At 43.8% G+C, this 26,998-nt stretch overlaps 1 protein-coding gene across 3 annotated transcripts in view; it reads left to right on the top strand.

Moving 5' to 3' along the window:
* LOC112235563 (RNA binding protein fox-1 homolog 3) overlaps nucleotides 1-26,998 on the top strand; it is a 310,477-nt gene that overhangs the window by 49,405 nt on the left and 234,074 nt on the right. For all 3 annotated transcript variants that reach the window (XM_042327697.1, XM_042327698.1, XM_042327694.1), the window contains exon 3: nucleotides 25,057-25,185. The gene's annotated coding sequence lies outside the window, so the exon portion shown is untranslated. The remainder of the gene's footprint in view (nucleotides 1-25,056; nucleotides 25,186-26,998) is intronic.

The following is a 26,998-nucleotide window of genomic DNA, read 5'->3' as shown; positions in this document are numbered from 1 at the left end:
GGCCCTTGCAGGCAGCCTGTTTCACTGATATGCAGGGCAGCACTACTTCAATGGGCCATTAAGATGGGGGCTTGTTTGTGCTGGTCTAGCGTAGGGATCTTGTCTGCATGCACACAGGCCCCTGCAAGCTTAATGATCCAACACCTTTTTACTACCTCTGTCATTAATTGTGCCCATGGCCATGACTCTCTGGGTTGTGTCGTGTTTGGGTGATTTTTCTCCCAGTAATTTTGCTTTAATAGATTCAATTTGCTTTCATTTGCTTTATATTGATTTATTTGTCCTGTTTTGTCTCGTCAACCATAGAAACGTATAATTTCTCACAAAAGTTTTAGAGAGGAGAGCGAAAAAAAACAAATCTAATTTCCTAAGAGATATTGAGCGAGATGTAACAAAGAAATGACAAATGATGTTGATATGGTCGGCAAGTGAAGCTTGACTAGAGCCACATGAACTCACTTCATAAATCATCTCTTGTTTCATACATACCAAGCAAGATAATCGCATTAAAATATGAAGTTTCATATCAGGTGCAAACAATGAAGCTTAAGGATGAGAGCAGAGGTCGTTCACTCCAGTAGAAAGCCATAATCTGATCTATCATTTCTTAACCATTAAATAGGTCATGTACTGTCGGCATACATCTAGTCAGTGCCATCCGATAGCTCTGGACACTGAACTTGCTGATGTCAGCCTCAAATCATCACAGAAATATAATTTGTATGGTAGCTAAGTGGATTAGTGCCACTATTAAAGGTCCTTTATAGACAAAGGGCCGATGGATATCTCTGGAATAGATAGCTTTGCCCACCCCAGGTTATGTTAGACACAACACCTGCTTTTTGTCTGATTGCTACGCTGAGAGAGGGTGAAGCCCTTACCTTTCATTGACCTCATAATGTAAAGTGGCAAAGGGAAGCACACACACACAAACACACACACACACCCTTTGTAAGGCCACTGAAAGTCTACACCAGACCAGAGGACAGTTGTTTTGTGGGCTTGAGGCTTAGAGCTGAGAAACAGCAGATTGGCCAGATGATACAACATTCCCAGCTTGTTACTTCTGGTATAAGGCCTTTGTAATGTAAAGTGTGACCAAAGAGGCTTATTGTGGGCTTGATATGAAATGTTGTTTTCCATGTTAACTTTATCTTCAAAAGCTTAAACAGTTTTTTAAGACATGGATTTGCAAATTTGTTATACAACATTAAGCATGGCATACCTTATGTTTTTTAAATTGAATATCTCTTCAGACAGAAATGTACTCAATACAAGTGATCTTTATCACTAAACCAGCGAGACCTATTCAAGATACATTGAAGAAGCGTTGCTTATTTTTCTCGCCACAGCACCAGTCTACATCCTATTATGTTCTATTCATTGCTGTACGCAACGTTGCACTTCCTGGTATAGGATCAAGATGAGGTTAGGGGTGATCTTTTTCTCCCAGAGGCTGCCAATTGGTAGACGCATTTAGAAATGCAGTTCCATATGAAGAAACAGCCATGTCCTATAGAATATCATTCCTTTGTCAGTGGTCTTTAATGGGGATATTTGGCATTCATGCATTCAGCTTTGTTTTTCTTGCAGTCTCTCACACATTCAGGTGGATGAAGGTCAAGCTTTGAAGCTGGAACCTTTCATATGTCTTCCCACAGCTCTCCGAATTAATGTTGTGTTTTTGTTTTCAGAGACACGTACAGTGATAAAGATTTAATGGACATTTAATTATTTTTCACACGTGAAATGACAGAAAACCTTTGAGGCGAATATTTTTTTTTTAAATGCAGCAAGCACAAAAGAATTGGGACGACGGAAAGTTCAGTTTCAAAAGATAGTCTCTGTTCGTTTGGAACGGCTATTGTCAAATAACAGCTTTTCCAAGCCCCTCTAAATCATGCCCAACGGGTGCTTTGTTTATGAGAGAATTCAGTAGGATTTGTCTGTGTGGTTATGTTTGTATTGTGTGATATTTTTCTCCCTCTAAGTCTGACATACTTTTATGTAATGGAGAAACAGTGGGTGACCAAACAATGCTCCTTCTGTGAATAATGTTTTTGTCTGTCATTATAACTTCTTTGATGCAACTGTGGGGCTTTGATACAAATGAATGTGGATGTCACAAAACCCTTAACAGGCACCTCACCCCAATGTGAGGCTAAGGGGAGAGAGACCCTATCGCTGGATCATGTTTCTGTATAAATTGAAGATGAAAAGTTTAATTTGTCACAAAGTTGGGAGAAACATCAAACAAACTGTTATCTGTTGCATTGTATCCAACTGTTAATTGGTCTTTTGTTCGCCTCCCCTCACTGTCATTCTTTTTTTAATTCCCAAGAAATATAGCTCTGAACCTCAAATGAACCCCTCAAAAATACAAAGCCGGAGCCTAATTCTATTCATTAGAGAAGCTAGCAGTAGCTGTTGGCTGTCACTGCCACCAAGGGGCCTGTCCATGGCTGCATCTGACATCTGTTGGCATAATGTTGCATAGAGCCTGATAGGCAACAGGAGCTGATTTATAATGTTCTCTATTTAAGTGGATGTCTTAAGGTAATTATAAGCTGGTGGGGTGCTCCTACTAATTGCACCTTCCCTGATCTGTAATGAAGGCCAAGCAGCGTGAATGAACACATTCCGGGCACCACCATTAGTTGAGGAGCGAAGGCAGCTGAGCTTGACCAGTTAGTGTTGGTTTTGCTCTGGGCTGGAGATGGTCACCTGCTGTTATTCCATGTCCTCGGACAATTTCTTTTGGATAATTAACTGAGATGCCACATATGGTGCGTTTGTGGGAAATGTGATCGCTAGTGGACGCTGAGGAGTAGAGAAAGCAAAATGAAGGCTCCTGGTTGTGACCAAAGCTCTGGCCACCTAGCACTCTGCAAATTATGTGACATAACCATTCCTTTTGACATGCACTAAATAAACCCAAATACTGTGTCCACATGAAATAGGGAGGCCTAATTGATATGGGAGGAAATTCATTATTAGGAAGATTAGATGGTGAGGTAAATTAAGTACATTAATGAGGAATGAATATTAGCAATTTTTATATCAGCGGATTAAGATATTGTCAAAAGAGAGGCATCCTAAGGACACAATGAAAAGTAAATAGGGAATGAGTTGTAGATACGTTATCATATGGCTGGGGAACAGTAGGGGAGGAGGTAAGCTGAACGAGGATCTCCGACAATGAAATATGAACACTGGAACAAACAGATCATGGTTCAAATAAAATGGTAGTAGGAGCATTAATTCACAAAAACAAATATTTAAGATGATATTGATTGAGTATGGGTCAAGGGCAATAAAAATTGCTTCTGTGGATACCGTAAATCTTTGGGATGATTATAAAAAGAAATGTAACAATAAGCTGACTTCAAAAGTAAATCAACTATTTTAGTACCTGCATGTGGTCGAATAACACAAGGACAAAAAGACATCAGGATAAAGACAAAGACAGTGTAAAGCAGACTTCATGAGAATGATGTAAATGGAAGATAACTAGCAAGAAATAATGTATGGGTCAAGACCATGGGAAGGGAGATGGAATTGGAATAGACACAACACTGAGCCCTGGGGAACCTCATTGTTGTGAACGCTGGGCTGGACTTTTCTCAGTTGACCTTATGAAAAGTATCAACAAGGTTAGAGAATAATTTGAGAAACAAGAGGTGCCAAAGATTGTCAGATCAGCAACAGTAAAATGTGTCTAAAGATTAACGGTATCAAATACAGCCTAGAGATCAAGGGGAATTAAGACAGAGAGGAGCTGCATAAGCACTCAGTTACAGAGGAGCTGTTTCCGTTGAGTGAGCTGCACAAAAGCAAGATTAGAGGGGATCAAGTGGAGAACGCTGAGAAAGGAATTCAGTGGAATTGACAGCACATTCAAGGGTTTCTGAGAAGAAGGGAAGACAAGAGACAGGGTGATAATTTTTTAGATTTGAAGGGTCAAGATGAAGCTTCCTGATAACCAGATTTAAATGAAATTGAAAATACAGGGGGAACACAGACATGGGAAAAATAAATACTGTTTTATGTGCGTTCAATAATAGCTTGGTGTCAGCCAACAAGCGAAGATCTGCTTCAAATGTAAATTATATCTTATCCTTCAAATTCTACAGTATAAATCTCATATCGTTTTTTGAGAAATGTCTTTTTAAAGTATATTTATAATTAGATTGTGCTGGCAATTAAGACATCATTAATAATTATTACATAGCTTATGTGTGAGAACAATACACAACAGGCCTTTTCTTAGCTCTGGGCTATCCAGGCTAGACTGGCCCTGGGCTAGCTTAGCCTGTGGTCACACCAGTATTTGTTAACCCTGGGCTAAGCTTTAGCCCTGGGCTAAGGATTCACAGTTATTCCAAAGCCCTGGGCTAACGGACAAACACAATATACGACCAACATTCTATCTCTGACGTGTGACCCATGTTATAAATAATAAGATATTTATCATCACATCTCGTTGCTTCTAGCCTAGCGTTTGATTTCCGACAGTGATTGTTTGTTTGTATAAACCTTGCTGTCTGTCTGTCTGACCTCGGAAATGATGTTTCACTTTTGAAATTCGACCTCGCCCCTGTAAGGGGATGCTGTGCACAAATGAGACATCAACTTTCCGTAGCGGTGCGTGGTTAAAATCACTGGGGAAGCCAAGCCAGGAAAAACATGGCCATATTACAACCTATGTGTTAGTTCATATTCCTTGCCACCATGATATATAGGGCAAAGGCCCACACAATAAGAAGACAATAAGAAGACACAATGGCAGATAAATTCAACCACACCTTTGTTTCGTCACAAAACTGGAGAGCAACATCTGTCCTGTGAAGTCCACAAAGCATATTGCATGTAAAAAGCAGTTACATGACCTACAGCATGGTCAAGGAAGTTAATGTTTCCGACACCTTCAGACTACTAAATAACTGTTAATTCTGAACCATGGAAAAACGCACTCAAATACACACTCAACGTCAACAAAACTAAGGAGATGATTGTGGACTTCAGGAAACAGCAGAGGGAACACCCCCTATCCACATCGATGGAACAGTAGTGGAGAGGGTAGTAAGTTTTAAGTTCCTCGGCGTACACATCACAGACAAACTGAATTGGTCCACCCACACAGACAGCATCGTGAAGAAGGCGCAGCAGCGCCTCTTCAAACTCAGGAGGCTGAAGAAATTCGGCTTGTCACCAAAAGCACTCACAAACTTCTACAGATGCACAATCGAGGGCATCCTGTCGGGCTGTATCACCGCCTGGTACAGCAACTGCTCCGCCCACAACCGTAAGGCTCTCCAGAGGGTAGTGAGGTCTGCACAACGCTTCACCGGGGGCAAACTACCTGCCCTCCAGGACACCTACACCACCCGATGTCACAGGAAGGCCATAAAGATCATCAAGGACAACAACCACCCGAGCCACTGCCTGTTCACCCCGCTATCATCCAGAAGGCGAGGTCAGTACAGGTGCATCAAAGCTGGGACCGAGAGACTGAAAAACAGCTTCTATCTCAAGGCCATCAGACTGTTAAACAGCCACCACTAACATTGAGTGGCTGCTGCCAACACACTGACTCAACTCCAGCCACTTTAATAATGGGAATTGATGGGAATGTATGTAAAATATATCACTAGCCACTTTAAACAATGCTTCTTAATATAATGTTTACATACCCTACATTATTTATCTCATATGTATACGTATTTACTGTACTCTATATCATCTACTGCATCTTTATGTAATACATGTATCACTAGCCACTTTAACTATGCCACTTTGTTTACATACTCATCTCATATGTATATACTGGACTCGATACCATCTACTGCATCTTGCCTATGCCGCTCTGTACCATCACTCATTCATATATCTGTATGTACATATTCTTTATCCCTTTACACTTGTGTGTATAAGGTAGTAGTTTTGGAATTCTTAGCTAGATGCACAAGCATTTCGCTACACTCGCATTAACATCTGCTAACCATGTGTATGTGACAAATAAAATTTGATTTGATTTGATTTGGCGAGTTACCACAAATCGAAATGAAAACAGGAGCTGCCTCCACTATTACCGTACCATTTCAGCTTTATTTTATTTATTTATTATTTATTTTTTTCACCTTTATTTAACCAGGTAGGCTAGTTGAGAACAAGTTCTCATTTACAACTGCGACCTGGCCAAGATCAAGCATAGCAGTGTGAACAGACAACAACACATAGTTACACATGGAATAAACAATTAACAAGTCAATAACACAGTAAAAAAAAAAAAAAAAGAGTCTATATACATTGTGTGCAAAAGGCATGAGGAGGTAGGCGAATAATTAGAATTTTGCAGATTAACACTGGAGTGATAAATGATCAGATGGTCATGTACAGGTAGAGATACTGGTGTGCAAAAGAGCAGAAAAGTAAATAAATATAAACAGTATGGGGATGAGGTAGGTGAATTGGGTGGGCTATTTACCGATGGACTATGTACAGCTGCAGTGATCGGTTAGCTGCTCAAATAGCAGATGTTTGAAGTTGGTGAGGGAGATAAAAGTCTCCAACTTCAGCGATTTTTGCAATTCGTTCCAGTCACAGGCAGCAGAGAACTGGAACGAAAGGCGGCCAAATGAGGTGTTGGCTTTAGGGATGATCAGTGAGATACACCTGCTGGAGCGCGTGCTACGGATGGGTGTTGCCATCGTGACCAGTGAACTGAGATAAGGTGGAGCTTTACCTAGCATGGACTTGTAGATGACCTGGAGCCAGTGGGTCTGGCGACGAATATGTAGGGAGGGCCAGCCGACTAGAGCATACAGGTCGCAGTGGTGGGTGGTATAAGGTGCTTTAGTAACAAAACGGATGGCACTGTGATAAACTGCATCCAGTTTGCTGAGTAGAGTATTGGAGGCTATTTTGTAGATGACATCGCCGAAGTCGAGGATCGGTAGGACAGTCAATTTTAAGTTGAATTTTAAGTAAGTTTGGCGGCGTGAGTGAAGGAGGCTTTGTTGCGGAATAGAAAGCCGAGTCTAGATTTGATTTTAGATTGGAGATGTTTGATATGAGTCTGCAAGGAGAGTTTACAGTCTAGCCAGACACCTAGGTATTTATAGATGTCCACATATTCTAGGTCGGAACCATCCAGGGCGGTGATGCTAGTCGGGTGTGCGGGTGCAGGCAGCGAACGGTTGAAAAGCATGCATTTGGTTTTACTAGCGTTTAAGAGCAGTTGGAGGCCACAGAAGGAGTGTTCTAGGCATTGAAGCTCGTTTGGAGGTTAGATAGCACAGTGTCCAAGGAAGGGCCAGAAGTATACAGAATGGTGTCGTCTGCGTAGAGGTGGATCAGGGAATCGCCCGCAGCAAGAGCAACATCATTGATATTGTACAGAGAAATTTCAACATCATCAAATCACCTATGCTTAGTCTAATACAGTGACAACCAAAAGGTGCCAAAAACAATTTAGTCCAATCAACGTAAGCTAAATATGATGTGGCTGATTTCTCCCTCTGTGTGTATGTGTGTGTGTGTGTGTTCGTGTGTGCTTACAAGTAGAAAATAACATAATCATTGGCCAGTACAGAGAATTAATTAAAACCACAAGCTCAAATCCATATCTCCATCCATGGCTAATTTAGGAAAGGATCCATTTTAACACTCGCTTAGCCCCAGGTTAAATTTCCCTTAGCCCAGGGCTAAGTAGCAGTGTGAACTCACCGAATAATACATTCATTAATGCAATTGCACAATCAAACAATTTCAAATCAAATCAAATTGTATTTGTCACATACACATGCTGAGCAGATGTTAATGCGAGTATAGCGAAATGCGTGTGCTTCTAGTTCCAACAATGCAGTGATAACCAATGAGTAATCTAACCTAACAATTTCACAACAACTACCGTATTCACAAAAGTATAAAGGAATGAAGAATATGTACATAAAAATATATCAATTTGTACATTATTAAAGTGGCTGGAGTTGAGTCAGTATGTTGGCAGCAGCCACTCAATGTTAGTGGTGGCTGTTTAACAGTCTGATGGCCTTGAGATAGAAGCTGTTTTTCAGTCTCTCAGTCCCTGCTTTGATGCACCTGTACTGACCTCGCCTTCTGGATGATAGCGGGGTGAACAGGCAGTGGCTCGGGTGGTTGTTGTCCTTGATGAACTTTATGGCCTTCCTGTGACATAGGGTGGTGTAGGTGTCCTGGAGGGCAGGTAGTTTGCCCCCGGTGAAGCGTTGTGCAGACCTCACTACCCTCTGGAGAGCCTTACGGTTGTGGGCGGAGCAGTTGCCATACCAGGCAGTGATAGAGCCTGACAGGATGCTCTCGATTGTGCATCTGTAAAAGTTTGTGAGTGCTTTTGGTGACAAGCCGAATTTCTTCAGCCTCCTGAGGTTGAAGAGGCGCTGCTGCGCCTTCTTCACCAGGCTGTCTGTGTGGGTGGACCAATTCAGTTTGTCTGTGATGTGTACGCCGAGGAACTTAAAACTTACTACCCTCTCCACCACTGTCCCGTCGATGTGGATAGGGGTTGCTCCCTCTGCTGTTTCCTGAAGCCCACGGTCATCTCCTTTGTTTTGTTGACGTTGAGTGTGAGGTTATTTTCCTGACACCACACTCCGAGGGCCCTCACCTCCTCCCTGTAGGCCGTCTCGTCGTTGTTGGTAATCAAGCCTACCACTGTAGTGTCGTCTGCAAACTTGATGATTGAGTTGGAGGCATGCATGGCCACGCAGTCGTGGGTGAACAGGGAGTACAGGAGAGGGCTCAGAATGCACCCTTGTGGGGCCCCAGTATTGAGGATCAGTGGGGTGGAGATGTTGTTACCTACCCTCAACACCTGGGGGCGGCCCGTCAGGAAGTCCAGTACCCAGTTGCACAGGGCGGGGTTGAGACCCAGGGTCTCGAGCTTGATGACGAGTTTGGAGGGTATTATGGTGTTAAATGCTGAGCTGTAGTCGATGAACAACATTCTCACATAGGTATTCCTCTTGTCCAGATGGGATAGGGCAGTGTGCAGTGTGGTTGCGATTGCGTCGTCTGTGGACCTATTGGGGCGGGTCTAGGGTGTCGGGTAGGGTGGAGGTGATATGGTGCTTGACTAGTCTCTCGAAGCACTTCATGATGACGGAAGTGAGTGCTACAGGGCGTGAGTCGTTTAGCTCAGTTACCTTAGCTTTCTTGGGAACAGGGACAATGGCGGTCCTCTTGAAGCATGTGGGAACAGTATACTGGGATAAGGATTGATTGAATATGTCTGTAAACACACCAGCCAGCACGTCGGCTGCAGTGAAGGAGAGCCCGCAGGTTTTGGTAGCGGGCCGTGTGAGTGGCACTGTATTGTCCTCAAAGCGAGCAAAAGAAGTTGTTTAGTCTGTCTGGGAGCAAGACATCCTGGTCCGCGACAGGGCTGGTTGCCAAATAATCCGTGTCCAAACCTCTGCATTTTATTTTGACCACAATTTCTCGAAACCATTAGCAATACACTTTGAAATGTAATTTCTCCCCCAGTATTTAACAGAATAAATATTGATTGCATTCCATGAGTGATCACTCTGTAACCCATCATCCATCCTTAATAATGTCGCTCACAGGCACATTCTTTCAGCTTGGTTTCCATTAATAACCAGTCTACGTGACATTGTCAACATTCTTCCCCCAAACAACAGGGTCTGTCAGGCATGCCTGGTTCGCAATCAGGTCATTTAATGTATTTCTATAATTGATAGTCCTTAACATGTTGATACGTGGTTATCCTGTAGTGTGTATGGCCTTTTATCTCCTTGAGTGAAAGAAACTCCCAACGCAGCTTCCTGAGATCATCTATTTATCGTGTGGCATTTTGCAGGGGCCTGATGACAGCAGCTTTCCACTTTAATTAAAGGTTCAACCTCTTCCCTGGATGACACATTGACTGGTTTGTGCCTTGGAAAAGTGAAGGTACATGTCTAGTCCATCAGACTCCTTAGGCCATGGCTCGCCAACCTTCAAGGTAAAGAGCAGTGGAGATGGCATTTTGGTGAGGTCATCACAGGGCAAGACCACAGAGACTTGTTGGAATAAGGAGGGTTATCCAGACATGCACTTGTTAATCTAAAAATATGGTGATTATGTATTGTGTAATCTATTTCATTTATTGTAACCTCTTAATGTTTTAGGGCTCTAAAGGTAGGACATATTGTTGTTTATTTGTCATTATTGTTTATGTATTTGTATTAACTTGTCCCCTCCTACGAAGCCATGGTTCTTTCGTTAAGTTTATAGTGACCTTCTGCTTTTGCAGATGTGGGATCTGCAACTCAGTCGGTAGCAGTGAATGGCTAATGGTCCATCCCTCAGCTATTTTATGGCTGACTGGAGAATGTGTCCACTTTGCATGGTTCCCTTCCTCCATTTTTCAAACTTTTCCTGAGTTGTGGGTGACACAGCTTGAAAGGGTTTCAGGAGAGGCAGCACACAAACGAAGAGTAAGCCCAGATGATACAATCACTTTGTTCAGCATGAACACTTCGGCAAACATGTCTCCCTTCTGCGGGCAGCCACAAGGCTTGTGTGTAAGACAGCGGATTGGCTCTTCTTCTTCTTCTCAAAGTTAACCCTTGAGATTTCATACTAACAGAATTTCTGGAAAGCCGTACTGCACAGGGACTTGACTCATGTTCCTACGGGTCACCACCAGACAAGGATCAAGACTATGGATGGACATAAATACATCCATCTATACACAATAATCTCTTCTCAGCATTTCTGGCATTCAAGAGTGTGTTCATACAATGAAAGCAATCAGGTTTAGGCCCTGACTCACAGAGGTTGTGATGACAGGAAGGTTTAGGCCCTGACTCACAGAGGTTGTGAACAGGAAGGTTTAGGCCCTGACTCACAGAGGTTGTGATGACAGGAAGGTTTGATGACAGCCCTGACTCACAGAGGTTGTGATGACAGGAAGGTTTAGGCCCTGAGGCCCCTGACTCACAGAGGTTGTGATGACAGGAAGGTTTAGGCCCTGACTCACAGAGGTTGTTATGACAGGAAGGTTTAGGCCCTGACTCACAGAGGTTGTGATGACAGGAAGGTTTAGGCCCTGACTCACAGAGGTTGTGATGACAGGAAGGTTTAGGTTTAGACAAGCCCTGACTCACAGAGATTGTGATGACAGGTAGGTTTAGGCCCTGACTCAGGTTGTGATGACAGGAAGGTTTAGTCACAGTTGTGATGACCTGAAGGTTTAGGCCCTGACTCACAGATGTTGTGATGACAGGTAGGTTTAGGCCCTGACTCACAGAGATTGTAATGACAGGAAGGTTTAGGCCCTGACTCACAGAGATTGTGATGACAGGAAGGTTTAGGCCCTGACTCACAGAGGTTGTGATGACAGGAAGGTTTAGGCCCTGACTCATAGAGATTGTAATGACAGGAAGGTTTAGGTGTGTCTAGAGTGGGTGTCATAAAAGTGCCTGTCTTGATAAATGTCTCTACCCAACGTATAAATTAAAACACTGGCACACAGAGATCAAACGCATAGAGCTGGATGTTTCCCAGCACTGCAGAGTGAACCAGGCCACTGAGTGGACAAGGAAAAGGGACTGAGCGCTAGTGATGTTGCTGGAAGCTCCCTAATGACACCTCCCTGCAGTAGTGGTAGTGGTGAGAGGAGTTGTCTGGGCTTTATGCTCTCCTTCCTTGATGGCCCCTGGGATCCCTTTGTCCTGTTGTAAACCATTCTGAAGGAAGGACGCCTAATTGCTCGGCGCACACTAATGAGTTTGCAAACTAATTAAAGGGGTATATTACGCCCTGTGGGGGCCCCTATCACTAAGAAAGCCAGGGACATCTTTAATGAGGGGCCTTGATAACCCTTCAAAGGAAGAATGTGTAGTGTCTGTAATGATGCCCAGGGTAAAGCCAGGCTCAGCCGGGAAGAAGTGTGAACCATGCCGTCCTGCCGCTGCTCTGCTCAGCTCACCTTGGGTGTGTGGAGACTCGCAAGCAGATGCCAAGTGTTTTCAATCCGTCGCCCACAGCTACCTACCTACATGTCCAACTCACTCTCCCTTCAGTGAGTTCAAAGAGCCACGCTGCACCTTTCCCACAGCAGGAGGCATATAGGCAGGTTTATAAGTAGGTAGGCCCCACGCTCATATTGTTTAGAAAAATATGAATATTTCCAGTGAGTAATTCTTTAAGAATAAGATGAAGCATTTTGTTGTTTTGACTTTCAAGTAGTAGGCTGACCTATATCACACTCAAACTTCAAATAGCAGAAACAGTGGGAAGCAGCTGGGCAGAATAAGAAAGAGTGTTTTTTATAAATAGTGTCTGTGTTATATGGACTGAATTCAGCTTGGAAATAGATGAAGGTCAGCATTAGTCCTTATTCATGATTTCCTAGTTTCTTCATCTATGACAACACATGGCAGCCTTTGCTGAAGATTCAGACAGTGCTCTCAGTCTTATCTGATGGGATTGCAGCGGTGACACGATACAGTAAACAGCTTCTTTCTCCAGCAAAGTCAATCCTCTCTTCAGTACACAAGACCATTTTTTTGTTTGTTCACAATATTTTCTCTGGTGACAGTGATGGCTGTTATTTTGCCTGTGGCTCCTGTCAAAACTAACATGGCTTAATTGACTGCGAGCGAATGAGCCCCTGGATTGATCCTGTCAGGCTCCTGAGGAAGTGATGCTGCTCCATCTGTGAGGCGCAACTCCAGCGACAGCAACAATCTGTTGCTTGGGGATGAGCCAAGGCATTAAAAAAGGCTGAATTACTGAGAGTACCTCAGGCACATCACGTGGATCCTGATCAGCTGTCAGCCACGGCACACACCAGTAAACACGTGCACACAGACACTAAAACACACACACAAAGTCATTCGTCATTCCAGTCAACACACTTTGCACCACGGATACTAATGGAAAACTCAAGTGGTCTCAATATCTCCCTGAAGGTATTGAAGGAAATCAGAATAGTCTTGTCTCCGCTTGGGCTGTCCTCAGGGAATTTAGAAAACACAGGCTGCTGTCACCCATTCTTCAGGCATTGTCATTTGTTCTAAAAAATGATGGTGTGTTGTCACCCTGTTGTCTTTCCCTTTCCCCATTCCTCAAACATCAAATATGCCCTGTCATGACCCAACCTTCCACCTCTCTCTTTCTCTCTGCCTCTCCCTTCTCCTCCCTCTCTCCTTCTCTCTGTCTACTAAAGTGTGTGGTGCGGCAGCGCCTTCTGGCATGATTAAATATTTAGACGCCTGTCAATGTAGATGGCGGTCAGAGACGCGGCAGAATAATCTGGGGGACAGCTGCTGTGCCACATCTGGGTGCCACTGATAGCAGGGGAAGGTGTGCGGCTGTCTTCCGTTGGAGCCGAGAGAAGACTTCAGAGCCGCAGCCATCTGTCAATCAGTGGGCAGAGTCGTAACGAAGCTCACCATTGTGGGCATACTCAGACGGATTGATGCCTGACAGACTTTGGGTGGCATCGGAGAGTCGTAGATGGTACTTTTGTTGGATCATTTTGTGTGCTTCTGTACCTTTGAATTCCATTCCTCAGCGACAGAGAGAGAGCCTGGCCTGGTTGCTGTTGCTCAATGTGTTTGAGAATTCATAAATAAATAGCCTGCCTACGCACGCTTTAATCCAATTTATCTCTTATTATCATCAACCTACAAGGATATTCGCTAACATATTTTTGTAAGCATAATGTGGCAATGAGGTCTCATTCACTCTATGTTTTCAACACAAGAAAGTAGGCTAGTCATTTGAATGACTGTGGACTTTGTTTGGTCTTGCTGGTAATGCGAGGTGGCTGGAGGTGCGATGTGTCGGAGCATTTGAAGAAGATTGAGTGTGAAAAACCGCCCACTTCTCTTTTCCCTGCACTTTTCATCTGAGAGGGTGAGCGGGCCAAACGTGAATGGCTGTAGCTATCCAGTGGTGCTGTGCTGTGAGGCCGGTCGGCTGGCCTGAAAATCACTTTCCGTTCCTCTCCTAGGCACATGCGACAGGATATGGATGCGTCTCCTCTCGGCTCAGGCCCTCCCGACAACGTGATTAATGGCACTCGCCTCTCTCCCCATCTCATTCTGTTACTGTCAGAGTTAAGTGGGCCGAAGACAATAATAAACAGTCAGTCTTCTGTGAACCCCCTAACACGATCATTCCACCCCACCCAAACCCCCCCTTTCCAATGAGAGAGAGAGGAAGAGTGGTGATGTGTATTTGAGACAGAGGGAGAGGTAGAGAGACAGAATGGTTGCGATGGAGTGAAATGGAGGAAGAGAGACTCATCAGGAGAGAGATAGTGTCTGATATATGCGTGAGAAAACAGCTAATAGAGAAAACAGTTAGGACAATTGTAAAACCATGTTTTGAATATGAAATGAGAGCGATAGAAAAACAAGGAAGGAAATAAAATAGAGTGACAAGAAGTTTGAGAGTGATAGTGTGAGAGAGAAGATAGGTCAGGTCCCAGACCTGCTGTTTTATTCACTAGTGTGCTGTCTTTCCCTGCCTTTCCTCCCCCGAGCCTGTCACTTCACTCTGCCACTTCCTCTTGAGCCCAGCACTTCCTCCTTCCCTCACTCCCAGGCAGCCCCACAATGTTTCAGGATACCAACAGACCCTGTCACACAACGTTGTCTTCCTCCACCAGACACAGAGAGAACGCTATGACGTCACGGCTCTTCTCAGGCTTTCAACGAGTAGGAATAAGAGAACAGGTGATGGTTTGATTCATGTGCCTGGACTGGATAGTTCCCCTGGCTGACTGTGGGTTAGGAGCCCCAAAGCCCCTCAGCCGATCCCCTAAACCGTGGGACCCTCTCTCTATCCTCCTTTCCTCGCTCCTCTTATTACGGAGGATGACTTACCCTACAGCACTGTACTCAGTGACCGCGAAATCCACAGGCCCTTGTAGCATTCTCATCCTCCATGCCAGGGGATCCCTTTTGTTTCTAGAAGATCTGCCTCAGAGAAATGAAGTGCCATGATCTCATCACACAGGCCCATTGTTTTCACTCTCATACACACTGTGTAATGGCCATGGAGATAAGGGGATGATTCAGGCCTTTGACTGGAGGAAATGGGAACGCTTGCCGGAGAAGAAGTGAAATTACTGTTTGATGGCTTTTGGTGGTGGGGGGCATAATTGCTGGATGGATGGAGGGCTGGATGGATGGGTGGAGGGATGGAATGTGAGGAATCTTAACACACGGGAGATGAGTATATCTAATACTGCAGGCAGTTGGAAGGAAGGGAGCATACAGAAGGTTACATACACTGCGGGTTGCCTTAATGGATGTGTATGTATAACAGCGTTGTACTAAAATAGCATATTTTTTTCTCCCCAACCCTTGCCCCTTCTGGATTGAAACTCCCATTGTTGATAGCAACGCTGATTACGATATTGTTCCATGCGCATCACCATAGTAACGGCAGTTCATTTCATATTGTTTGTGCATGAGATAGTTGCTAGGGCCTTTAGGAATATGAGATGAGCTTAATATATTTGGCAACTGGCATAAGGCTCATCAACACATTCCAGAAAACAAGGGTCAGAGGATTACAGGATGTAGTAATGACAGGGACAGAGCATAAATACTATGCAGGATTATAATTAGCCTCTGTGCATTTAAACACACTCCCACATTGACTTCTGGGGGAAATGTTGTATTAATTGGGTGGCTTTTCTTTTCTCCCTACTTTTAAGTCATTTCAGCAGCAAACAAAAGGCTTGGTGATTAGGCGACAACGAGTCACTCCAGATCGACATCAGCCATGCCACAAACTCCCTCTGGAACCACCTCTACCCAGGGAGAGAAGGAGAGGGAGGGCATTCAGAAAGGAGTCAGAGTTAGCTTTGAAGCCCTCTGTGAAGGAGAACTGAAAAGGGGATCGATGTGAGAGGGAGCCTGATAAGACAAGGCAGGCACACACAGGGCTGTATCCTCGGGGTGGAGAGACTACAGTGGGGGGACAGGAAAGGGTTTCCTGGTGCCGAGGCTGAGGCCTGGACCTGAGGGGAATTAATGTAGAGAGAGACTAGAGACTGACTCGGCTTCCCACTCCAGTCCTCCTAGTCTCCCACCTCAGCGTTCAGCTATCATCTCTCTCTCTCGCTCTCTCTCTCGCTCTCTCGCTCTCTCTTTCTCTCCTCCTCTCTCCATCTTTCCCTCTCTCTATCCCTCCCTCTCCCTCCCTCCTTCCCATCCCTCTCTTTCTCTCCCCCTCTCTCCATCTTTCGCTCTCTCTATCCCTCCCTCTCCCTCCTTCCCATCCCTCTCTATCTCTCCCCGGCCACGGCAGCTTTATCATTCATTTCCGTCCAGAAGTGGGGAGAAGTTGTAAAGCTAATTAAGGTGCGGGGATGCGGCGGCTCGACAGATGTGCATTGAGACGGCCAGCTATTAAGTAGCGGGGATAATGGTGTGCAGACCTGATGGGCAGTGGGGGCTGTGTTGGAGGGAACTCTTTACCTGGGCGTGCATGTTAATAAGAGCCTGCCTGCCTGCCTGCCCGCCCGCCCGCCCGTCCGTCCGTCCGTCTGTCTGTCTGTCCGTCTGTCTGTCTGTCTGTCTGTCTGTCTGTCTGCCGAGAGCAGGGAATTAGGGAAGCAGGGAAGCGTGCCGCCTGCCACTTACTGAAGAAACAAGACTGCCTAGCTGATTAGGAGCACAAATTCACCCAGGTCGGTAAGACAGGGAGATATGCAGTTCTGTAGGACAGAGAGAGAGAAAAAAGACCTGTCTTTATTAACAAGGAATAATGTGAGAGGATGGCGCGAAGGATATACTGTACCGGTCGTGGATGTTGAACAGTAGAGTTGATATGGTATTGTCGATGACAGTCATCAACATTAGATGTATCTATGTATAATTTTTCTCTACTTGATGTCATTGAAAGCCATAATCACCAGCTAAATGAGAAAGAGAAGTGGGCCGTGGTTGAAGTGTTGCACTAAGAGTACTTTGCTGGATCAAACAGTATATTAGAGGTGTTTGGTTCTTGACTAGTACACAATGTTTGCTTTTAGCTCTTGACTTTTTATTGATCATACAGACCATACTACTGCCAAGTGCATTGAAGCTGTATGAGAAATACAGGAAATATGTGAGTGAACACAACTCAAATATGTGTTCTGGTGAAAGGGTCTTTTGTCTAATAAATTGACAAATTTGGACACTGGAAAGCATACTGCAGGGTATAGATCTTTGATTCATTTAAATAATATTAACTCGTTTGATGCTCCCATTTCTCATGACATACAATGACTTCAGAAAGTATTCATACCCCTGACTTTTTTTTTGAGGAGTGGTACTCCGTGATGTGTTGTGTTGGATTTGCCCAAACATAACGCTTTGTAGTCAGGACAAAGAATGCATTTCTATGCCAGAAGTTGCCCTTCATTGCGGTTGAATCTGTGCGGTTGAATCTGTGCTTGATATTCACTACTCGATACAGAGATGGGGTAGCCATTCCAAAATCCTGTTTACCACTATTATTAAACACAGAATGAGTCCATGCAACTTATGTGACTTGTTAAGCACATTTTTACTCCTGCACTTACTTAGGCTTGTCATAACAAAGGGGTTGAATACTTACTGACTTAAGATATTTCAGCTTTTCATGTTTTATTCATTTCGAAAATGTTTTACAAACAAAATTCCACATTGACATTATGGGTTTTCATGTGTAGATTAGTGAAACAACATCTCAATTTAACACAACTAAATGTGGAAAAAGTCAAGGGGTGTGACTACATTCTGAAAGCCAATGTTTATTCTGCACAGACCTTTTCAACATTAATGTAGTGCACCGACAAGTCTACGTTTGTTGAATGAAATATGATATCAAACAGAGAAACCCCACACTTGAAACAAAATAGCAGGGTTGGTTTTTAGAGCTTAACACATTATTTTCTCTGTTTGGATGAGAGGAAAATGCTAACAATAATTTCCTCCTATAGATGGTTGCACAGCTCCAATCTCCCACACAAAGCCTTGTTCACCAGCTATCTCCCCGTTTTTAATTAGCTTCCTTCAACACAGACAGTCTGATCGTACTTCTGCCTAATTGTGATTATTTACACAATAAAGGTTTATGGGTATTTATAGCCCCCTTTTCCTCCCAGTATTCAATGTCTGCCGTTAATAATGGGTAGGAAATGATTTTCAACACTCCATCATTATCTGTCTTCAAGTACTGTCTTCCTTTTAATATGCTAATGCTGGCTGATATAATCGCCTAGTAATTGTAAAACACTTCAAGTACGACACATTTTGTGTGGCACTCTCCTGAATGAAGAAATCACAGTCAAGACAAAAAGCTGCGCTTGAATATGTTGAGGATCTGTTTGTGTTCTCAGGAGAGATGCTTCGGCTCGGCAATGAATGGTTATTCCATTCTAGATGGCAGAATTCCACATTACACGGCGACGGTGTATCCTGAAGGAAAAGTGTAGGTTAGCTCAGCCTCAAATCCCACATCTCCATGCTCCTGACGCTCGCCTCTGTCTAATCATCGGGCCCTTTATTCCCAATAATCAACCACACAGAGAGTTTACAGATTACCATTGATCCTATACGAGAGAGCAGATTTATAGTAGTTGGGTACTGCTGTCAAACCGTCTTAAATGAATTGTACATTACGTTTTCCCTACTGCTAGGCAACTACAGAGTAATAACTGTAGTAATACTGCAGTAGTTACATAGGCGTTACTATGTAATTACATGGTATTAAATTTGTAGCGCTTTCAGTTATTAAACATTTGGAACAAAGAATGTGTAATTACACAGCCACTTGCTGAAGTTTATTCCACACGTGCAATAATGGATGTTATTACACATTTTCTTGTTCCACCATTTAAGTCATGTTTTGTAATTACACGTTTTAAAGTCCTCTATGAATTACCACATTAATAACCAAACTAGGACCTTCTGCATCTGTATAGAGACAAAGTAGAGTCTCAATTCAACGGCTCAAACACGAGACGTATGTGGCAGAGTCTACAGTCAATCACAGATTACAAAAAGAAAACCAGCCCCGTCTTGGACATCAACGTCTTGCTCCCAGACTTCTTTGCTCGCTTTGAGGACAACACAGTGCCGCTGACACAGTCTGCTACCAAAACCTGTGGGTTCTCCTTCTCCATATCCAACGTGAGTAAAACGTTTAAACGTGTTAACCCTCGCAAGGCTGCCGACCGAGACGGCATCCCCAGCCGCGTCCTCAGAGCATGCGCAGACCAGCTGGCAGGTGTGTTTACGAACATATTCCATCTATCCCAATCCCAGTCTGCTGTCCCCACATGCTTCAAGATGGCCACTATTGTTCCTGTTCCCAAGAAAGCTAAAGTAATTGAACTAAATGACTTGACCTGTTCCACTCACTTCTGTCATGAAGTGCTTTGAGAGTCTAGTCAAGGATCATATCACCTCCACCCTACCTGATACCCTAGACCCACTTAAATTTGCTTACCACCCCAATAGATCCACTGACGATGCAAACTCCATCACACTGCACACTTCCCTATCTCATCTGGACAAGAGGAATACTTATGTAAGAATGCTGTTCATCGACTACAGCTCAGTATTTAACACCATTGTACCCTCCAAACTCGTCACCCTGCCCTGTGCAACTGGGTCCTGGACTTTCTGACGGGCCGCCCCCAGATGGTGAAGGTAGGAAACAACATCTCCATCCTCCACAATGGGGCCCCACGTTGTCAGCTTTGTCAGCCCACTCCTGTACTCCCTGTTCACCCATGACTGCGTGGCCATGTACGCTTCCAACTCAATCATCAAGTTTGTTGACGACACTACAGTGGTAGGCTTGATTACCAACAACGATGAGACGGCCTACAGGGAGGAGGTGAGGGTCCTCGGAGTGTGGTGTCAGGAAAATAACATCTCACTCAATGTCAACAAAACAAAGGAGATGATCGTGGACTTCAGGAAACAGTAGAGGGGGCAAACACCCATCTACATCAACAGGACAGTAGTGGAGAAGGTGGAAAGTTTTAAGTTCCTCGGTGTATACATCACCGACAAACTGAAATGGTCCACCCACACAGACAGCGTGGTAAAGAAGGAGCAATAGAGCTTCTTCAACCTCAGGAGGCTGAGGAAATTTGGCTTGTCAACTATAACATTCACATATTTTACAGATGCACAATTGAGAGCATCCTATCGGGCTCTATCACCGCCTGGTATGGCAACTTCACCACACTCAACCAGAGAGTCGTGTGGTCTGCACAACGCATCACAGGGGCAAACTACCTGCCCTCCAGGACACCTACAGCACCCGATGTCACAGGAAGGCAAAAAAGATCATCAAGGACAACAACCACCCGAGCCACTGCCTGTTCACCCCGCTATCATCCAGAAGATGAGAGGTCAGTACAGGTGCATCAAAGCTGGGACCGAGAGACTGAAAAACAGCTTCTATCTCTCAGGTCGTAAATTCCTGGAGGAGACTCTCTCCTCCTGGCCATGCAGTATATATAGAGAGTTTGACAGTAGAACAAAAGAACTTCTTCTACATCACAGAACTGGAGAACTGAACAATGTCCATGTTTTGGAGAATGTGTAAATGGTCAGAAGAAGCCAACTACGACCCGGTCCATTTTGTTTCATGTTTGTGACCTCATGAAAGACAATACAGCCACATTACCATAACTTTGTATATATAGGTGCCTCCATTAGGAGGTTTGCATCTAATTATTGTATAAAATGAATGAGTAAAGATTAAACTATTTGTGAAATGATGTAATGATGTTAATGTGAGAGAATTGTATTCCCTTTAAAGTTGAACTAAGTCATTGGCCCGCCCCCATGAGCAGAGACATGATCTGGCTCATGGGACAGCCCTTTTCTACTGTTACGAATAAAAACCCCACCTGAAGAAAAACTCTTCAGACCACGCGTACCTCAGTCAGCGGAGGGGGTGAAGGTTGAGTAGAGACCACAAAAACCTCAGGTAAGGTTGTAATGGTTGTTGAACTCCTAACCATACCACGTGGAGCATTGGCTACACGGCGGGAAATGGTTAAACTCTGAGACTATCGATCCCGACAAAATAAGAGCAAATGTTAGATTCTAATTACTAGTCTGCAGCTAGAAATTGTGTCAACCTGTAATGTGAAGACCGACAACCGCCGAAACATTTATTCTAAAAGAAAATTTCTGAATGGTACTCTGAAGTATCCATTCTAACCAACGAAAGACTCCAGGGAAGCAGAGTGACGCTTGGGTGAACTTTCCAACAGAAAAACAGACGATTCCAACAGAGATCACGACGACCCACTGAGCGTAAATATATATTGATTGCAATTATTCCCGAATGAGTGAGCGTTCATGTGCAAAGGATTAGCATTTCAATTAATATAATTATCAACTGTGTAGTGACTCTTTTGTCTTTGCCGCCCTTCTCAGTCCACACCCACTTCCCTTTGTCCCCCAAGTCGTCATATCAGCTTAGCCCACTAGGGAACCTCCCCTATTATTTCCTTGTAACCATATCTACTGTTTGTTTGTTTATGCATTTCTGTGATTATTTAGTTAGTAAGTAAATAAATGATTAATACAATTGATGTATGGATGATTCATCGTAAAGGCTGGGTTCGTGCAGATAACAACAACAACGTTTGGAATGAGACTAACATGAGGTGAAGAATAATTCATTAATTAGAAGACTAATTGATCAGATATTAAAATATCTGAAGAGTTATATTAGGAAAATTATAACTTTGTAATCTGAAGATTTTCCTTGGTGCCCCGACTTCCTAGTTAATTACATTTACATGATTAGTTTAATCACATAATAATAATTACAGAGAATTGATTTGATAAAATAACAGTCTTCACTTTAATGATGCCAAAGACACGACACTTATATCTCTCAAATTGTGTGCACAAATTTGTTTATATCCCTGTTAGTGAGCATTTCTCCTTTGCCAAGATAATCCATCTACCTGACAGGTGTGGCATATCAAGAAGCTGATTAAACAGCATGATCATGACACAGGTGCACCTTGTTATGGGGACAATAAAAGGCCACTCTAAAATGTGCATTTTTGTCACACAGCACAATGCCACAGATGTCTCAAGTTTTACCGTAGAGTGCAATTGACATGCTGACTGCAGGGATGTATACCAGAGCTGTTGCCAGAGAATTTAATGTTAATTTCTCTTCCATAAGCCGCCTCCAATGTCGTTTTAGAGAATTTGGCAGTACATTCAACTGGCCTCACAACCGCAGACCACATGTAACCGTGCCAGCCCAGGACCTCCACAACCGGCTTCTTCACCTGCGGGATCGTCTGATACCAGCCACCTGGACAGCTGATGAAACTGAGGAGTATTTCTGTCTGTAATAATGCCGTTTTGTGGGGAAAATATTATTCTGATTGGCTGGGCCTGGCTCCCCAGTGGGTGGGCCTGGATCCCAAGTGAGTGGACCTATGCCCTCCCAGGGCCATCCATGGCTGTGCCCCTGCCCAGTCATGTGAAATTCATAAATTATATGAACTGTAACTCAGTCTTTGAAATTGTTGCATGTTGTGTTTATATTTTTTGTTCAGTATATATATAGCAGCCTTCTTGATGTCCTCATCTAACCAACCATATATAGATTACTCCAAGTTTCCATGTGATCTTTGTGTTAATATTAGGCTATAACTGGTCGCGATACAACCTTATTACTATGTAATTACATAGCAACACCTATGGAACTACTATGTTGTTACTTCAGTTATAACTGTGTAGTTACTGTACATCGCGATCGGGGCAACTTAATGTAAAGTGTTACCAATCTTGGTTATTGTTTCTTAAACCAAATGATGAAAGCCTTGTTCTCCCCATGTCCTTGGGGGGATGGTGCCTGGTGCTTTTCTGTTGGAGAGGAGAGGACGGGATCCTGACTGTTTCTCTCTTTCTGCTGTTATTTCCCTGTAGAGCAGGGAAGAGTGAAGGGAGCTATGAGTGATCGACTGCGCCTCTATTCTATGAGTTTTAGGGGGATTTGAAGTTATTGAAAGTGTGGTGAAGGGTGACAGCTGGGAGATGTCTATGTGATGCCTATCAGGCGGCCAGGTGCCTGCCATCATGGTTGTGTGCATCCAGCCAGTCTTCCTCTCAGCCTGTCCCCTCAGGCAGACGGCACAAGCATTCCTCTCCACTATCACATACATGTTGTTGTACTACTGGCCAATCATCTGCACTACTCACATATGGGATTTCACCAAGGTTGCACAGAAATTTGATATTGATATAAAATGGCTGTATAGGGCCTTTAAAAGTGGGACATTGGGAGGTATGTGAATGATGAATGATAGATAGATTGATGGTGAGAGAGAGAGAGAGAGGCATTTTGGGGGGGGGCTATTCCTTAACGATTCCTCTGAGTAGCCATGCAAGGAATAATGGATGTGTAATGTGGAACGACAGCTTGCAGAGCACTGTCATTAATGTTGTAATTCACTTTTAGTGTTTCTACTATTGCACTGCAACAGGAGGCACAGATGTCACCTGAATCAGCTCCTTCTAGCAGCCAGAGCACACCCTGTCTTCACCAGCTGTCTATGAACGCACCCTGCCAGCCCACCGTGTGTGCAAATGTGTGCAATGGTGTGTGTGTGTGTGTGTGTGTGTGCGTTCGTGCGTGTGTCCATGATGCCCGGTAAATGTCCCCTTCCAGAGTACACTGTATGTATTGATACAGGAAGTAAATCCATACTGTTATAGTATTTTGTTCCATAATTGGAATAAAAAACAAATGGATTTTCTTTGCCATTTTTCCTTCTGATAAATTATTATAGAATACCTAGACTTAAATACTTAGTTAATATTTGGCCCCATTTTAAAAAAGACAATCGTATTAGTACTCTCCCTACTTTATGTTATAACTCATATTGGGACCTTAAATTAAGTGGATGCTTGAATACCCAACACAAATGTCTCCCATCTCTTTAATATAAGTGCACACGTTCACCCTGGAGATCACCCTGACAAAACCACAGAGGGATATGACAGAAAATGAAAGAAAATAAGTTCTCTAAGAGAAAATAGCTGACTGACTGTGTAAGCTCAGCTCAGCTCAAAATGAGAAAGTTCATTATATGGCCATCAAGGTGAAAGGAAGACATCTCCTGGCAGACGCAGTTAAAATGTCCACCTCTCCTACTCAGAGGAGAAAAGAGAAGGAATGAAGAGAGACAAATGCTGTTTTGTGGGGAGGTGTGTGTGTGTGTGAGGGAGAGCGAGTGTGTGTGTGTGTGTGTGTGTGTGTGTGTGTGTGTGTGTGTGTGTGTGTGTGTGTGTGTGTGTGTGTGTGTGTGTGTGTGTGTGTGTGTGTGTGTGTGTGTGTGTGTGTGCGAGTGTGCGTGCGTGTCTGTTCCAGTACAGACAAGGGCAGCAGTGTTAATGGTATTGCTCTGTAAAATGACCCTTACATCCGTTTCTTCATACATTTCCACAGTGCTTCAAAAGTCCTCATATTTTCCCCTTGTCAGCAGTGTATCATTGTTATGTGTATGTGACCTCTAGAAGGAGCTTGTGTTCCTTCATGTAGCCTTTCATGTTCAGCCTGTGCTCCCTTGTTATTTGATTGCATTCTGAATGCATTTTCCCTAACAATGGAACAGAAGGTTATCCCTGTTGACATATAGCTTCTATGGTTAGTCTCCTGCGCTTTAATACAGGGCTAGCCTATGAATATCAGTTTAATAGACAAAACTAGTTTCATTCCACTAATATTTGCCAACACAAGTGGATGCTTAAAATAGCTCCTCTCACTCAGTAACACTACTGTATATTATGCTGAGTGTGCCACTTATAATACAGCCTCAAGCTAAGGCAGCATTAGCCATACCTCCCCTGGCGAAGCAACATTACCACATGAAGTGGTATCAGGGAAACTACTGTAGCCCTGTGTGAGGAGGAGCCACAGTGTCAGAATGGTTCCACACAGACCTATAAATGGGATGTTTGATACAGTACATACTGTAGTGTTTCATAGCAGATGTTGCTGTCCTTTGTCTCGCAGACGCTGCTTCACACAGAGTGATGCTGAGACTGGCTTAGGCTTGCAGCACCACTGAAGACTTACACGGCTCTAGACAATGACTATTACCCCCAAGACCAGCGAACAGTGATCTACTGACCTCTGAGACAGGTAAGACTGTTACAAATGTGAACATTTACCATCCTGTGTAGTTAGCTGTTACATATACTACAGAACGAGGCTCCTTTCACCAACATGTAGAATACTGGTTCCTTATCCTCATATTAATAAAGTTCTCTCAGAAGTAAACCTTCATGTGGCAGAAAGTGATGTGGGTGCCGGACATGGGGGGGGCTAGTGGGTCTGGGCAGGTGTGATGCAGTTGATGTTTGTATGATGTTGTCGTTTGTATATGAATGTTATGTATTGTTAATAAAATATCAAAAATTTTAAAAATTATAAGAAAGAAGTAAATTGTATACTCTACCAAAAGACAATATTATCAGGAATTATTCTTTCCCTGTGTCCTGTGTACTCAATGACAGTCTCACTCTCAGCATCAAATAGCAGAGTTACTTGTTTACATCACTATGAATTACGAACGCATGTTTGATTTAACTAAAATCTATCACTGAACTGCAGTATACAATAGATCTCATTCAAATGAGTCCGTTTCTGCAGTTGGGTGGAAATGTGTTGAATCTTTTCAAACTCACCTCAAAGCTAGTCATCATTTTCCTTTTCAAGGGAACTTCAAAGTGGTGTCAGAAGGAGACGTGGCATGGGTTTGTGTTTGTTTTCTTCTTGCATAGAGAGTAGTTACTTTGGAAAGCGCAGGGCTGGCTCGGTGATGGAGCGTAGGATGATTCAGCAGGAATCTAACAGCCCATGTGACTGATTCACATTTGAACATAAGCAGAAATATGGCCACTCCAGGGAGTTGCGGGGAGGAATGGAAAAATAACCTCAAATCTCTCAGCAGCAAATCAAAAGTCTCTTTGTTTAAGTCCTGTTCTGTGTCACCTTCTCTATGGCTCACCAGTGTGTTGTGGTGTACATGGTGGTACTGATTGCTCTTATTCAAAATAAACACCATGACAAAGATGGGGAAGAGGAGTTTTTTTGAATGTGCCTCTCCTGAAGAGGAGGGCCTGAGAGGATTATATGGCTCAGTGGGCACCGTATTGTGTAGGGAGTGGATACAGCAGGTACCCATTTGAATCCCAGCCAAGAGACAGACACAATGTTGCAGGGGATAATGTTGCCTCCCAGCAATTAAACTCTGGAGGTTTGGAGTGGTTTAGGGGGAAGCATGTTAAATTAGCCCATTTTTCCTCCCTCTCAGCCATGTCTTACGCTTATCTTCTTTCTGACCGCTTTGTAGGAGAACCTGAGAACTGTACGGAGGAGTTGTTTTGCTTTGAATTCTTTAGGTGCCAAATTGAATTCCCTCCATCATTCCTCTCTCTGTGTATCATTTGCATTGACATATCTAATGCATACACATTTTCAAGTACTAAGCAAAGGCAGAGATTTCGCCCTTTATCCAAGTATCCTAGAAACACTGTGTTCTGCTCCTGTCAGCACCACAGAACTTTCCCATACCCTTGGGTCTTTGTGTCCCTGGTTTCAGGTTGGTTGTTTACAGTACAGAGGGGTTGTGTTCCGTGCCGTCCCCCCTCCTTCCCCCAGTAGCGTTGGGCAGCGGGGTCTCAAAGCCTCGTCATCCAGGACAAATTGGTGGATAGCGGCTCATTTACTCGAAGCCGTCATGAATGGACTGTGCCGTGACTGTGTAAACAAGTGCAAAGACTCCCAAGGGCATTCCTGCATAAATAATGACTCCAGGAGATGTTTGCCATTTGTACCACTCACTGGCTGCAGACATGGGTCAGCTAGTCTCCTCTATTGGGAGGCTTCAGTAAACAACAGCCATTAACGACCCGGCAAGTTTACCGGCCTGGTGTGTGGGAGCATCCTCATT

This window comes from Oncorhynchus tshawytscha, linkage group LG09 (genome assembly GCF_018296145.1).
Source record: "Oncorhynchus tshawytscha isolate Ot180627B linkage group LG09, Otsh_v2.0, whole genome shotgun sequence".
NCBI classification, from domain to species: Eukaryota; Metazoa; Chordata; class Actinopteri; order Salmoniformes; family Salmonidae; genus Oncorhynchus; species Oncorhynchus tshawytscha.
The sequence above is the reverse complement of the archived record's forward strand: the minus strand, read 5'-3'. Positions and strand labels throughout refer to the sequence as shown.